Source organism: Ovis canadensis, chromosome 2, assembly GCF_042477335.2.
Source record: "Ovis canadensis isolate MfBH-ARS-UI-01 breed Bighorn chromosome 2, ARS-UI_OviCan_v2, whole genome shotgun sequence".
NCBI classification, from domain to species: Eukaryota; Metazoa; Chordata; class Mammalia; order Artiodactyla; family Bovidae; genus Ovis; species Ovis canadensis.
The window spans coordinates 63,743,310-63,760,240 of NC_091246.1; the positions used below are offsets into that span (position 1 = coordinate 63,743,310).

A 16,931-nucleotide genomic window follows, 5' to 3' on the forward strand; every position below is an offset into this window, starting at 1 on the left:
GTGATGCCATTCAGCCATCTCATTCTCTGTCGTCCCCTTCTCCTCCTCCCCCCTATCCCTCCCAGCATCAGTCTTTTCCAATGAGTCAACTCTTCACATGAGGTGGCCAAAGTATTGGAGTTTCAGCTTTAGCATCAGTCCTTCCAAAAACACCTAGGACTGATCTCGTTTAGAATGGACTGGTTGGATCTCCTTGCAGTCCAAGGAACTCTCAAGAGTCTTCTCCAACACCACAGTTCAAAAGCATCAATTCTTCGGCACTCAGCTTTCCTCACAGTCCAATTCTCACATCCATACATGACTACTGGAAAAACCATAGCCTTGACTAGATGGACCTTTGTTGGCAAAGTAATGTCTCTGCTTTTGAATATGTTATCTAGGTTGGTCATAACTTTTCTTCCAAGGAGTAAGCCTCTTTTAATTTCATGGCTGCAATCACCATCTGCAGTGATTTTGGAGCCCCAAAAAATAAAGTCTGACACTGTTTCCACTGTTTCCCCATCTATTTCCCATGAAGTGATGGGACCAGATGCCATGATCTTAGTTTTCTGAATGTTGAGCTTTAAGCCAACCTTTTCACTCTCCACTTTCACTTTCATCAAGAGGCTTTTTAGTTCTTCTTCACTTTCTGCCATAAAGGTAGTGTCATCTGCATATCTGAGGTTATTGATATTTCTCCCAGCAATCTTGATTCCAGCTTCTGCTTCTTCCAGCCCAGAGTTTCTCATGATGTACTCTGCATATAAGTTAAATAAGCAGGGTGACAATATACAGCCTTGACATACTCCTTTTCCTATTTGGAACCAGTCTGTTGTTCCAACAGTTGTTCCAACAGTTCTAACTGTTCCTTCCTGACCTGCATACAGGTTTCTCAAGAGGCAGGTCAGGTGGTCTGGCATGCCCATCTCTTTCAGAATTTTCCAGTTTCTTGTGATCCACACAGTCAAATGCTTTGGCAAAGCTTTCATAGTCATTTCTAAAAAGCATCACGTCATAGTTTTCTGTCACCAGTGGTTCTCTAATATATTTGTAGAGGAGGGCAACAGAAAACCAAGAATAAAAATAGCTAAGCTCTCCACAATTGGGCTTCCTGCTTTCTTTCCCTGTTCAAAGAAAAGAGGAGACACCATCTTGCCATAGAAGCTTCATAGACAACTGGTTTCTCCAGTGACAGTAGGCATTTGATGCCCCATATCTCTTGGTTCTTCTTGTTGCCAATGATCAGCCTGGCGATGGTGGTGAAATGGGAGCAATTAATCTACAGATGAGGGAGGGCTTCCTTTAACAGTTGAAGCATACCTTCTGGTAGGATTCCAAAGACTTGTAGTGTTTTTAATGTGGGAATTTCTCCAAGTTCAAATAAAGTTTCAGATATTATGTCATAGCACCGGCTGAGTGATAGGTGTTGGAGGTAGTTGAGTTGGTAAGATTCTTGAAAACAGTCATTTTTCAGCATGACACTATCACTTAAGTCTAGGTGGACAAGATTGGGACATCTTCCAACTAAGGTAGAGACGTCTGATCTCTGCAGATTCTTTCGGTACCTGCTGAGATTCAGCTGGGTGATGGTCTCTGACACATGTGCAACAGCCACCTGTACTTGCTTTTCAGTGAAATCATAGCATCAAGAGAGGTTCAGTTCATCCAGTCTGGAAGAGCTGCTCAGCAGTCTTCAGGGCAGATTCAGAGAATCCAGAACTCCCAGAAAGGTTTAGTCACAGTAAATTTGTGTTCTGAGCAAGATTATCAACAATGGGATCTGAAAGTTGGAGGCCTTCCAGGCTGAGATTCTGCAAATTGGAACAATGAGACAGAAGGCCATGCAGGGTAGACACATGGATCACAGAGTTCAACAGGTCCAGGTGTTGTAGAAGAAAAGGGCTGAAATGTTCAATTAACAGTTGTTCCATAAATGATCGTGGATAGCGGAAGGCAACCACCCCTCGGGACAAGAGTCGACCAACCACATCTGGGTAGAGGTTTCCAAAAGATGCTCAAATTCCCAAACACAGTCTAACCTTTCCATACACCTCTCATTGGGTGGTCTTTGAATTCTTAGGAAGTTGACTTCTGAATGTGTCATTTAAATTATCTTGGTTTCATCTGTCATTTTTATCCTGTTACTTTTTTTTTTTTTTTAGAACCAGGAACTCATCCTGAGGATTGATCCTGGAACTGTCTTAAACAACAGTAGAGGGATCTGAATAATCTCTTCTTTTAACTTCAGAGTGTTATAAAAATAAATAAATATCCTATGCAAATAAATTTGAATATGCTAGGAACAAAACAGGTGAAGATAATTGAAAACTCTGAAGTGTCATGTCTTTCGTTAGCACTCCCATATCACGTTCTCATGAAACCTATTGGAATAAGATCAGTAAGATAACAGCAAAGTATTCAATATGGAATATCAGGGTTTTTTGTAGAAAAGTATATCATCTGCAGGTAGAGTCAGATTTCTTTCTTTCTTTTCTGTTCTCTGTGTGTGTGTGTGTGTGTGTTGCCTTTTATTCACGTTTTCATGCCTTATGCCACTTAGAACTTCCAGCAGTATGTTGAATGAGGGTGGTGAGAGTAGACATTCCTGCCTTGTTCCCAATAGTTGGAAGAAAGTACTCACTTGTCTTCACTATTAAGAATAGCAAGAGCTGCATTTTTTTAGATCAGTTGAGGAATTTCTGCTCTATTTGTACTTTTCTGAGAGCTTTTATCATAAATGAGTATTAAACTTTGTCAACATTTTTTCTGGACTGAATATGATGCCGCAGTTTTTCCTCTTCAGCCTGTTAATATAGTGAATTATACTGATTGATTTCAAAATATTGAACTAGACTAGTATCCCAGGATACTTGGTCATGGTATATAATATTTTTATGTTTTGCTTACTTATATTTGCTAATATTTTAAAGATTATTATGTTTTTATTTAGGAGAGCTATTGATTTTTTTTTCTTTCCTTTTTTCACTGGGGAGTAATGGGCAAGAGAAGGCAGGTACATCCTTTGGTTTTGGAATCACGGAACCAAACTTCACAAAATGAATAGAGAAGTATGCCCTTCTCTTCTGTTTTCTAAAAGAGATTAGATAATTGGTATTAATTCTTCTTTAATGTTTGTAGGATTTTACACTGAAAATATCTGGACCTTGAAACTTCTTTTCTAAAAGTGTTAAAATTACAAATTAAATTTTCTTAGTACTTATTATACAGAGTACATCATGAGAAACGCTGGACTGGAAGAAACACAAGCTGGAATCAAGATTGCTGGGAGAAATATCAATAACCTCAGATATGCAGATGGCACCACTCTTATGGCAGAAAGTGAAGAGGAACTAAAAAGCCTCTTGATGAAAGTGAAAGAGGAGAGTGAAAAAGTTGGCTTAAAGCTCAACATTCAGAAAACAAAGATCATGGCATCTGGTCCCAACACTTCATGGGAAATAGATGGGGAAACAGTGGAAACAGTGTCAGACTTTATTTTGGGGGGCTCCAAAATCACTGCAGATAGTGATTGCAGCCATGAAATTAAAGACGTTTACTCCTTGGAAGGAAAGTTATGACCAACCTAGATAGCATATTCAAAAGCAGAGACATTACTTTGCCAACAAAGGTCCATCTAGTCAAGGCTATGGTTTTTCCAGTAGTCATGTATGGATGTGAGTTGGATTGTGAAGAAAGCTGAGCACCAAAGAAATGATGCTTTTGAACTGTGGTGTTGGAGAAGACTCTTGAGAGTTCCTTGGACTGCAAGGAGATCCAACCAGTGCATTCTGAAGGAGATCGGTCCTGGGTGTTCTTTGGAAGGAATGATGCTAAAGCTGAAACTCCAGTACTTTGGCCACTTCATGCGAAGAGTTGACTCATTGGAAAAGACTGATGCTGGGAGGGATTGGGGGTAGGAGGAGAAGGGGCTGACAGAGGATGCGATGGCTGGATGGATGGCATCACCGACTCGATGGACGTGAGTTTGAGTCAACTCCGGGTGTTGGGGATGGACAGGAAGGCCTGGCGTGCTGTGATTCATGGGGTTGCAAAGAGTTGGACATGACTGAGTGACTGAACTGCACTGAGCTGATAGGGATATTCAGTTTCTCTAATTCATATCAGGTGAGTTGTGGTTATTAATGTTCTTTGAGGAATTAGTCTATTTTGTATATGTAAGTAGAATTATGTGCATTATGTAAATTATATAAGTAGAATTCTTTGGACCATGTCCTAAGTATTGTTTTGAAGTTCACAGCATCTGTAATAATATCCCATATAATTTCTGACATTTGATGTGTATAATGTCTATTTTTTTCTTGTCAGTGTTGCTAAAGATTTATCAATTTTATTGAACTTTACAAGAACTAGCTCATAGCTTCATTGATTGTTTTTTCTACTGTGTTCCTTTTTTTAATTTAATTGATTTCTTATCTTCAGCATTTCCTTTTTCTGTTTTCATCAGATTTCTTTTGCTCTTCTTTTTCTCTATTCTTGAGGATGATGCTTAGATTGTTTATTCAGACTTTTATTCTTTTCTAATGAATGCATTTAGTGCTATAAATTTTTCTTCCCAGAGAGCACATTCGGTATGATTTCAAGTTTTAAACTTTGTTGAAGTTCATTCTATGGCTCGAGATATGGTCTGCCTTGGTATGTGTTTCATGGCATATGATTTCTACTGTTTTCTACTGTTATTGGGACTTTTTACGTTCTATAAATGTCAATAAGATCATTGACATTTGTTGATTGATAGTGTTGTTAAGCTCTTCTAAATAATTGCTGACTTTCTTTTTAGTTGTTGAAAAAGTAGTGTTGAGGTCTCCAATTATAATTGTGAATTCGTTCACTTTTTCTTTCAGTTTTCTCAGGTTTTGTTTTACATATTTTGCTGCTTAATAACATTTGATACATATGTAATTGTGATAGCTGTGGAGTGAATCGATCCTTTTATCATCATATAATGTCCTTTTCTGTCTATGGTAATTTTCTTTGCCCACCTGCAATGTTGGAAACTTGAATTCCCTGGAGAAGGAAATGGTGGCCCACTCCAGTGTCCTTGCCTGGAGAATTCCATGGACAGAGGAGCCTGGCAGGGGCATCCCTGGGGTAACAAAGAGTTGGACATGACTGAGCGGCTTTCACTTCATCTTATTGTCTGATATTAAAATGGCTATTCTTGCATTTCTTTGATAAATGTTTGCATTTAATATCTTTCTTTCATCATTTTACTTTCAGTCTATACTGTTGCACTTAAAGTGATGTTCAAGGGCAGGGAGGGTTCTTCATTACTCCTAGGTGGAATGGGAGTTTCCGATCCTCTTTGAGGTCCACTGGCATCATGGTAAGAGTGGCCATGGTAAACATTCCAACCCTCCTCTAGTCCTACTTTGACACTATTCTAGTAGAGAAAGGACAAGGCAGTCACTTTGTCACCATCTAGCAAGGATGAAATTCTCTATTTGTCATTCTAACATCATCCCAGTGGAGATATTGAATTGCCTTATGGCAGCCTTACAGGTGTGGAAGTCGAGGTTCCACAGTCAGTCTTTGTTGGTGTCATTGGAATCAGGCCACATATTTTTTGTCTGGTGTCAGTTCAGTTCAGTTCAGTAACTCAGTCGTGTCCGACTCTTTGCAACCCCATGAATCGCAGCACGCCAGGCCTCCCTGTCCATCACCATCTCCCGGAGTCACTCAGACTCACGTCCATCGAGTCAGTGATGCCATCCAGCCATCTCATCCTCGGTCGTCCCCTTCTCCTGCCCCAAATCTCTCCCAGCATGAGTCTTTTCCAATGAGTCAGCTCTTTACATGAGGTGTCCAAAGTACCGGAGCTTCAGGTTTAGCATCATTCCTTCCAAAGGAATCCTGTCTGGTGTTCAGCTGCAATAAAGTGGTTATTGTCTAAAAGGTTTGTTTTGCTAGGCTATTCCTTTGGTGAAAGAGCAGGCTTTTGCTATAATTTTTTTGTCTGTGCTTTTTGGTATTTCTTTGTTGCCCATTTGTTCAGCTTTAAGCTGGGATATATGAGACAAGAAAAAAATCCAGGATACTGACCACTGTTTTCCCTCAGTTTCTGAGGTCCCTGAAAAATTTATCACCTTCTCTCCAAATTTCAGTGTCTTTTTATGTTTCTCTTATGTAATATGTCCAGACGTTTGGTTGAACTTCATGATAATTTTAAAAGTATGCCTACCCTGATGCTGGCAAAGATTAAAGGCAAAAGGAAAATCAGGCAGCAGAGGGTGAGATGGTTAGATAACAAAACCAATGCTCTGAACGTGAATTTGAGCAAACTCTGGGAGATAGTGGAGGACAGAGGAGCCTGGCGTGCTGCAGTCCATGGATTGCAAAGAGTCAGACATGACTTAGCAGCTGAACAACTAACAACAATACTCTGTCTTACCAAGAAGTGTAAGTCTCTGGTATACATTTTAAAAGATATAAACCTAAAATGTATGATTTGTTAAATTTTTAAATATTCTAACCATAGCTGCTGCTGCAGCTGCTGCTAAGTCACTTCAGTCATGTCTGACTCTGTGTGACCCCATAGATGGCAGCCCACCAGGCTCCCCCGTCCCTGGGATTCTCCAGGCAAGAACACTGGAGTGGACTGCCATTTCCTTCTCCGATGCATGAAAGTGAAAAGTGAAAGTGAAGTCTCTCAGTTGTGTCCCACTCTTAGTGACCCCATGGACTGCAGCCTGCCAGGCTCCTCCATCCATGGGATTTTCCAGGCAAAAGTACTGGAGTGGGGTGCCATTGCCTTCTCCAAATTCTAACCATAGATAAATACATAAATATAAGTTAGACCTGGATGTTTCTTGAATCTTAGTAAATTATTTGTCAGGTTTTAAATAATAAAGATTTTTTGCTGCATATTTTATAACTGGCATTACTACTATCTAAATTCTTAGTCAAATAGTCCCAAATCTCAGTGACTTATAAGAGCAAACTTCTTTCTCTCTTACAAAATGGTCCTCGTTTCTATGGTTCTACTTTAACTGTGTTAGACTTACGTTTTCTGGTTTAGAGTTATGAATCTGCTCATTTTTTTTAATTGTTGTTTTTTCTTCACTCTAGGTTCAAGGCTAAAGGAACAACCTCCCTCAGCACACACTACTCTTTCATGGCAAGAGCAAGAATGAGAAATTGATGGACAGACATAAAAGTAGTGCGTGTTCCTTTTGCTCATATTTTTGTGGGAAAGTAAGTCAAGTGTTCAAACCTAAAACCAACTGGGTGGAGAAATATACTATTTCCATAGGGGACAGGCAAACTGATTTGGTATACCTTCTGAAATATAAAATATGTCAAAAATATTATTTATTAAAGATGCAAACATCATCTAGGCAAAAAGTAGCTCTATAATACATTGTGAAATTTTTCACAAATGCATTAAAAGATTAAAAAAAATACTAATTAACAAAATGGTGTGTCAGTTAGGTTACTGAAAACATGTTAGTTATCAACTTAAATTTCAAGAGATAAATATTATAAAAGCTATGTTCAGGCTTGTACTTTTCAGCCTATTAATGTTTTACTTTGCATCCCTAAATCTCCATTAGAATATAGGTACATCTATAGTGACAGAGATATATCTCAATATATCTATATATTCCATTGTTTCCCGAAATCTTGTATTAAGGGCAGACACAGAATAATTCATAAAATGATAGCAAGAGGGAAAAAAAGGATTTTTTAGGCAGCTGGAGTGAGAAGAAAAGTTAGAAAGAAAATGTTCGCTACTGGGAACTATTTAAAGTAAAGGATCTGGGGCAAAATTTTACATAGCTGTTTCTTTCTAAATGAGAGAATTGATTTTTATCCCTGCAAATTCAATAGTGAGCTCATATGAGTTCCACATAAAGAATTTCAACATAGAGAAAGCCACACAGTGTTGTGAGAAATAAATTAGTTTGTGGTGCTTACCTTTATTTAGTTACATATCTTGATATTTTCTGATAATTTCAAGTGGATTATACTAGTTACCTAACCTGATTCAAAAGCAACTCAAGTAAATTTAACTCAACATTGCTTAATACTTTCTATATTCAAGGTTCTCTAGGTAGTAAATTTGGAAAACTCAACAGTGGCCACAGGAGTGGAAAACATCAGTTTTCATTCCAATCCCAAAACGCAATGCCAAACAATGCTCAAGCTACTGCACAATTCCACTCATCTCACACGTTAGTAAAGAATAATCAAAATTCTCCAAGCCAGGCTTCAACAGTACGTGAACTATAAACTTCCAGATGTTCAAGGTGGATTTAGAAAAGGCAGAGGAACCAGAGATCAAATTTTCAACATCCGTTGGATCATCAAAAGAGCAAGAGATTTTCAGAAAAACATCTACTTCTTCTTTATTGACTATGCCAAAGGCTTTGACTGTGTGGACCACAACAAACTGTGGAAAATTCTTCAAGAGATGGGAACACCAGACCACCTGACCTGCCTCTTGAGAAATCTGTATGCAGGTCAAGAAGCAACAGTGATAACTGAACATGGAACAACAGACTGGTTCCAAATCAGGAAAGGAATACGTCAAGGCTGTATATTATCATCCTGCTTATTTAACTTATATGCAGAGTACATCATGTGAAATGCCAAGCTGGAAGGAACACAAGCTGGAATCAAGATTGCCAGGAGAAATATCAATAACCTCAGATATCCAGATGACACCACCCTGATGGCAGAAAGCAAACAGGAACTAAAGACCCCCTTGATGAAAGTCAGAGGAGAGTGAAAAATCTGGGTTAAAACTCAACATTCAGAAAACTAAGATCATGGCATCTGGTCCCATCACTTCATGGCAAATAAATAAGGAAACAGTGAGAGAATTTATTTTTTTTGGACTGCAGATGATGACTGCAGCAATGTAATTAAAAGATGCTTGCTCCTTGAAAGAAAAGTTATGACCAACCTAGACAGCATATTAAAAAGCAGAGACATTACTTTGCCAACAAATGTCCATCTAGTCAAAGCTATGGTTTTTCCAGTAGTCATGTACGGATGTGAGAGTTGGACCATAAAGAAAGCTGAGCACTGAAGAATTGATGCTTTTGAACTGTGGTGATGGAGGAGACTCTTAAGAGTCCCTTAGGTTGCAAGGAAATCCAACCAGTCCATCCTAAAGGAGATCAGACCTGAATATTCATTGGAAGGACTGGTGCTAAGGCTGAAATTCCAATACTTGGTGAAGAGCTGATTCATTTGAAAGTACCGTGATGCTGGGAAAGATTGAGGGCAAGAGGAGAAGGGGACAACAGAGGATGAGATGGCTAGATGGCATCACTGACTCAATGGACATGTGTTTGAGTAAACTCTGGTAGTTGGCAATGGACAGAGAGGCCTGGCGTGCTGCGCTCCATGGGGTCGCAAATAGTCAGACATGACTGAGTAACTGAACTAAACTATAGATAGTAATTGAAAACACAAATGTCTGACAGGTAATCAAATTGGCACATAGTAGACCCTCAAAGAAGCTTAACCAATTTATATATTGTTTAATTAATCTAATAGAAAAGTTGAGACAGATCTCCAAGTAGATAAAATGTTAAGTCAATATATCATATCTCTGCTAGATATATGAGAAGTATTAATGGAGCTTCAAGCAAGAGCAATTATATGCTTTCAGTGGATAGGAATATATGGGAAAGAGAAAACAAAAAGGTATTTTGTGGGGGAGATTTAACATAGGCTTTAAGTTGTAGGTGCAACTCTAGCAATCAAGTGTGGGAGATAAGTGGAAGGAGGCTTTAAGATGGTGGTGTAGGAAGTTTACAGACAGAACAGGTCTATAACTGCAAATGGAATGTGCGCAGTGTGTACTAAGTCACTTCAGTTGTGTCCAACTCTTTGCGACCCTATGGGCTGTAGCCCGCCAGGCTCCTCTGTCCATGGGATTCTCCAGTCAAGAATACTGGAGTGGGTTGCCATACCCTCCTACAGGGAATGTTTCTGACCTGGCAATGGAACCCACATCTCTTTCATCTCCTGCATTGGCAGGCAGATTCTTTACCACTAGTGCCATCTGGGAGTAATTTCCCCCAAAAGAGACCTCAAAATTGAACGAACAGAACCTCCAAAACAAAGGATAAAAGAAACTTGAACTTTTGCTAAATTAAAAAAACAAAACAAAACAAAACAAAGCAGCATTGATATGGGCTTGATAAGGAAAAACCCACACCCCAGCCTGGCAATTCACAATCAGGAGAGATCACAAAGTTATGGATCTTTTCTCTGAGTGAGCAGGGAATTTGAACTCTACATCAGGCACTTGAGTTCCCCAAAGACCTGACTTTGAAAAATCAATGAGGAATAAGCTTAGGAAAACTACAGAACTGCATGGAAGAAAAAAAAAAAAAAAAACACTCTTAAAGGGCTCATGAGCAGGCACACACAACCAAAAAACCAGCGGTAAAGAATGTGATTGAAAAATGCATGGGCCTTAGGTGAACGGAGCATGCTTAACTAATCTTGAAGCATCTGCCAGAGACTCAGAAAACAACTGAGACACTCTTTGAGGACTAAGTTACTGATAGGTGTTATTTATGCAATCTCAGGCTGCCTTATTACTAATAGTGGGTTGTCATTTCCTTCTCCAGGGGATCTTCCTGACCCGGGGATTGAACCTAGGTCTCCCACATTGCAGGCAGATTCTTTACCATCTGAGCCAAATACTGGCATAGGAGAGGACCATTTTGGAATTCTCCACCATTGACACCAGTGGGCACACTCTGCTGAGAGCCTCTACAACTGTGGTTTAGCTGGTCCAGTGTTAACCCTGCCCAACAGTGCCCCATGACAGCCCCTGTTGGATCCTTCAATCAACCCAGGGCTCAACACTCCCTGTAAGTGTCCCACAACAGTTGCAGCCCTAACACAACAGAAGGGAAAAACAGCACACATTGGGGACACCTCCTTGAGTGCCTGGCTCTGATAGCCAAGCAGGATAGTGTTTCTGAGCCCCACACTTTGTCCCCTCAATAAGGTAACTTCTTCAAGACTGGGAGAGACAGGTTATACATTTAATGCATGAAAACAAATGCAAAGAATTAGGCAAAATGAGGAGACAAAGGAATATGTTGCAGTTGAAAAAAAAAACAAAACAAAATGAAACTTCATAAAAAGAACTACACAAAATGGAGATAAGCAATTTACCTGACATAAAGTCTGGTCATAAAGATGCTCACCAAACTCAGAAGAATGCATAAACTCAGTGAGATGTTCAATAAATAGAGAGAACATATCAGAAAGTACCAAACAGAAGTTATAACTGATCTGAAAAAGAAAAAAATACTGGATGGGTTCAACAGCAGACTGTATGAGGTAGAAGAAGGAATCAGTGATCTGGAAGACAAAACAACGGAACTCACCCAGAGAGAACAGTAAAATGAAAAAAGAATTTAAAAAGAAGACAGCTTAAGGGACTTGCGGACAATATCTGCAGAATAATAGTTGCTGTGCTGTGCTGTGCTGTGCTTAGTCGCCCAGTTACGTCCGACTTTTTGTGACCCCATGGGCTGTACCCCACCAGGCTCCTCTGTCCCTGGGGATTCTCCATGCAAGTATACTGGAGTTGGTTGCCATGCCATCCTCCAGGGAATCATCCAAACCCAGGTTTTGTATCCAGGCCTCCTACATTGAGCCATCAGGCAAGCCCAAAAATACTGCAGTGGGTAGCCTATCCCTTCTCCAGGGGAACTTGCTGACCCAGACATCGAACTGGGGATTCCTGCAGTGTAGGCAATTTCTTTACGAGCTGAGTTACCTTGGGAGCCCATCTTATACCATACACGACTCCAAATGGATTAGAGACTTCAATGTGAGGCCTGATAGCACAAAATTCTTAGAGAAAAATATAGTAATTTAATTGACCTTGGACCTAATGACACTTTTGTGGCTCTGACTCCAAAGACAAAAGAAACAAAAGCAAAAATAAATGGGACCACATCAAAAGTTTCTGCACAGAGAAGAAAACTTTAAGAAAATGAAAAGATAATCTACTGAATGAGAGAGGAAATTTTCAGATCATATGCTTCATAGTGGTCACTATTCAAAATAAATAAAAACTCATACAACTCACAAGATAAAACAAACAACTGGATTTTAAAATGTACAAAGAGTCTGAACAGACATTTTTCCAAGAAGGACACACAGATGGTTAACAGGTACTTGAAAAGCTGTTGAACAGCACTAATTATTAGGAAAATACAAATCAGAACCACAATGAGATCTCATATCACAGCTGGTAGAATAACTGTTATTGAGAAGAAAAAAAAAATATATAGTAAATGTTGGAGAGCTTGTGGAGAAAATGCAATCTTTATACATTGTTATTAAGACTGTAATAGTGCAGCCACTAGGAAAAACAGTATAGAGAGCCTCAAAAAATTAAGAATAGAACTACCATATGCCCCAAATATTTTACTTCTGGATATTTATCTGAAAAACATGAGAATACTAATTCAAAGAGATATATGCACCTCTATGTTCAATGCAGCTTTACTCATAATAACCAAGATATAGAAATAAGCTAAGTGTTTAGGATCAATGGATAACATTCTGATACATATAGAATGGAATATATGTATTTATATACATAAAGGAATACTACTCGACCATATAAAAGATGGAGACATGCCATGTGTAACAACGTGGCTGGACCATGAAGGTATTATGCCAAGTAGAATAAGTGAAGAAAGAAAAATACTGTATGATTTCACTCATATATAGAATCTTAAAAAACAAATAAAACATACTCGTGGATACAGAGAACAAATTAGTGGCTACCAAGGGAGAAGGGACTTGGGGAAGATAAGCAAGAAGCAGGATTCTAAGCAAAAGATACTAATATGAATGTAGCTACAACAGAAGAAGATGAGAAGACTCACAGGGAGACTAATTCTCCGTATTAGTCATCTTGGACTGCCATAACAAAATACCACAGGCTGGGTGGCTTAAAAGACAAAATTTATTTTTTCATAGTTCTGAAGGCTAGATATGCAAGATCAATTTGTCAGTACATTTGGTTTCTAGTGAGGCCTCTTTTCCTGGCTTGTAAATGCCTACCTTCTTCCTGTATCTTTATATGACCCTTCCTCTCTATCCTTGTGGAGAGAGTGAAATCTGATTTCCCTTCTTTTTGTATAAGGATACCAGTCTTATAAGATTAGGCCGCAGTATGTGACATCATTAATTACCCTCCTTTAAAGTCCTATCTAAAATATAGTCTATTGGGCTTGGGGCTTCAACTTGTGAATTTTCAAGGGACATAATCCAGTTTATAACAGTCCCCAAAGTGGAAATTTTTCAAGACAGGCTGAGAATTTGGGATTTAGTTCAGTTAGAATTAGGAAGCCATTGACACAAAAACCTGGGTTAGGAGAGTGACTTTGAAACTTTCATACAGATTTCCTTAAAAAAGGTAGAACTTCTTGATTACCTTCTAGTAGTCCTGGGGTTATATATGACAAAGCCTGTTGTTAAGACTCAAAAATAATGATTATTCAGATATGTATGGAGTTTCATTTTAGATCAAGGAATAAAATAATTTTAAATAAATCTTCATTTGTGATAGAATATAAATATACTTTTGTTGTTGCCCAGTCACTAATGTAAACGCAACTACTCATTCCAATCGACATATTTGGCATAGTAAGATTATCCCATCAAAATTCTGAGCTGTAGTTCTACATGCCTGTACAAATTCAGAGCCTCTTTAAAATACTTGAAACTAAATAAGCCACTTGAACTAGACATACGTTCTATTTTATAATTACTATAAAAATATGAATAGCAATCAAAAAATAAATCAGAGTTTCTGCCTTTGCTGACTGAATATGGTTTTAAGTTGACTCTTTTACTGCTTTACAAATGACTAAAAAACTTTTGTCATTTCATTCATTTTTGACTAGAGAAAATTAGACATGATTTATGGGAGTTTAAAATAAGGCAATAAGAAGTGGAATGATAAAAACACAATCTCATTAATTCACAACCTAAAAATTCTGCACCGCTGGAGCCTGTGCTCTAGAGCCTGGGAGCCACAAGTCCTGAAGCCCGTCTGCCCTAGAGCCAGTGCTCTGCAACAAGAGAAGCCCCTGCAATGAGAAGCATAAGCACCATGACTTCTAGTTGACTTGTCCCCACTCTCCACAACTAGAGAAAAACCCACACAGCAACGAAGACCCGGCACGGCCAAAAAACAACTCTGCCACCCAAAGGGGAAACTATTTTGATTTTTTTCTCAGAATTTCCAATATTGCCTACATAATCCAAGTTTGTCACATACTTAAATATTCTCTGGCCTTATCTTTGTGAACTCAGTGCTTATGCTCTAAATTTTTACTTACTTGGGTACATTTTCCTATCTATTATAATAGATAAGTGATGAAGACATATTAAATTCTTTTCTATCAAAATTTGTTAAAGAAAACACCAAGGTAACTCATACTAGCCATAATTTTAAAAAACCCTAAAAGAATGTTTTTATAATTTATCATTTCAGGCTGAATATTGAAGAATAGCAAAGGATATTTTATCATATATGATTTCTGAGTAAAACATGGCAATATAAGGATATTCGTCCCTTCAACAACAATGCAGAAGACCGATTCTCAGGGAAAGGAACAACATAATGTGTGCTAACTCTGGTTTACCACTTTTGGTGGGCTTCCAAAAGTAAACATTTGAATGATGTCTCATTTGAATGAAAATGGATAGCAAGTTATTATAAATATATAGAGTTGCAGGGTTTTGTAATCTCCCAAATAATAAACAAGAACATTTGGTGAGAATTGTACATATTAAAAATCTAAGGAAAATTATATTTTTAAAGTCAAGCTCTTTATGTCCTCTGTTTTCATACATCTGTTTACATAGCAAGGAAAGGCTGATGATAATTTTTTATCAGGTGGAGCAGAGCCTGTCAGAGAAAGGTAAGTATGCCTAGCCTGAGTTATATTGGAAGAATGATAACTTGCCTAGAGACCTAGAAACTAACTTGAATTGTTGTTTTCTAGCCTTGGGGAATAATTGATGGGGAGAATAGTATCAACTAGTATCAACAAACTAGTATCAACAAAAAATTAATCAGTTGATCTTAGAAAGAAATGGCAAGTTTTATTTGAGCCAACTTTGAGGAAGAGGAGGACCCAGGTTTGGTCCCTGGGTCAGGAAGATCCCCTGGAGAAGGAAATATTAACCTGATCCAGTACTCTTGCCTGAGAAATCCCATGGATAGAGGAGCCTGGAGGGCTACAGTCCATGCAGTCACAAGAGTACTTAGCGACTAAACCACCACCACCACCACCCGGAAGGAGTATCTAAGAAAGATCTGAGAACTGTTCTGCCACTTAGAAGCCAAGACGCAGATATACAAGTTTTGTGAGACAGAGGACTGTACATCAAAGGACATATTATTGACAGTTTGCATAATCCAGATCTAAGTGTCATCGTGGTGGGTCATGTGACCCTTTATAATATCAAGAAGGAATACTATCTTTTAATAAGTTGTTTTGTCAATGCTAGAAAGCTGCTGTTTATGATTGAGCAGATATTGCTGCTGATGGGGGAGGTTTGGGTGAGGCATAACACAGATGCCCAATGCACAGGTAGAGAGAGAGGTCACCTAAGGGCAGAGAATTTTTTATGTGCAAATTTTTCTTGTCTTGCCAAAAAATATGAATTTTACTTTACACCAAACAACTGAAGAAAGAGTAGAATGGGTCAGGTATTGTTTTCCCATCTCAGTCACTAAGGCCAATAGCTTCACCTAACTGCAATTCTCTACTGTTTTCTTCTCTATACCCAATTTACAAATGAGAAAAGGAAGGCTCAGGGAGACTAACTTATTTTTACTAAGATCATTTAGTTTCTGCATGGTTAAGATGTTTTCTTCACTATATCTTGCCAAGCAATTTTTAATCTGCCATGATGATAGCTATATGACAAAAAGTATTTCTTTTCATGAAAAAGATACTTTTACCATGTAACAGTTTAAATTCTAAAAATGTATTACTTACTTTGCTCTATGATTTTAGAACTTCTAATTTTAACTGAATATAAAAAGAAAAATAGAAAAAGAATAACCATTTAAATGGACCTGTCAAATTATAACATGAATATGTACAATGTATCATGTTTCATGTATGGTATTATACTATAATGATATATAATTATGTCAGGTATAACTTACTCTTTTAAATAAGTTTGTCTATACAAAATATTACCTGAAAACTGGGTTTACCTCTTGGTAGATGTCAAGGCAAAAGACACAACCAAGCCAAAGAGTTGGAAAAAGAAGGATTTATTTCTTGCAGCAAATAAGGAGAGCATCAGGGCTCTTTCCCAAAGTAGTGTCCATGAACAGCAATATTGTGGAATTTTTAAGCTAGGTATACATGCATACTCATATAAAGACTTGGGCAGTGCATGCATATTCATGAAGAGTCTTGGGCACAGAAAAATTCATTATAGAATTGGGGCAAGGATCAACAGAGTCCAGAATTTGTAGACTGAAGTCAGAAATTCATCCTCCACCTTTATTCAGGGCCTTTATTGCAGAACTCAAAGATATACATCATATTGTTATGCATATCCCTTGAGGAAAAACTAGGACTTTTATCACTGATCTATTGTTTCTTGACTGCTTTTCCTTTGTTCCTGCCTTCCCTCACTTCTCTTGAGATCCTTAATTACTGAGACCCATTCAAGCGCAGACATTATGGACAGGCTCAGATCACACACTGACTTAGGCCCAGAATGGCTTCTTTTTTGTCAAGAAACCCATGCCTGGTTCTCTCTCTCTGAAGACCCCCTATCATGTATACTTAGAGTATCTCAAAGGGGAGAGAGTGAAATTGGGAAAAGAATGTTTCTAGAGATTTAAGTGCTGGATTCATACGGTGACCTTGGGAGAGATTGGTCAGTGTGTAGCCCAGAAA

The 16,931-nt window shown here is 38.3% G+C and overlaps 1 pseudogene; it reads right to left on the minus strand.

Annotated features, from left to right (window-relative positions):
* LOC138432358 (S-phase kinase-associated protein 2 pseudogene) overlaps positions 1 to 16,931 on the minus strand; it is a 176,998-nt pseudogene that overhangs the window by 12,936 nt on the left and 147,131 nt on the right.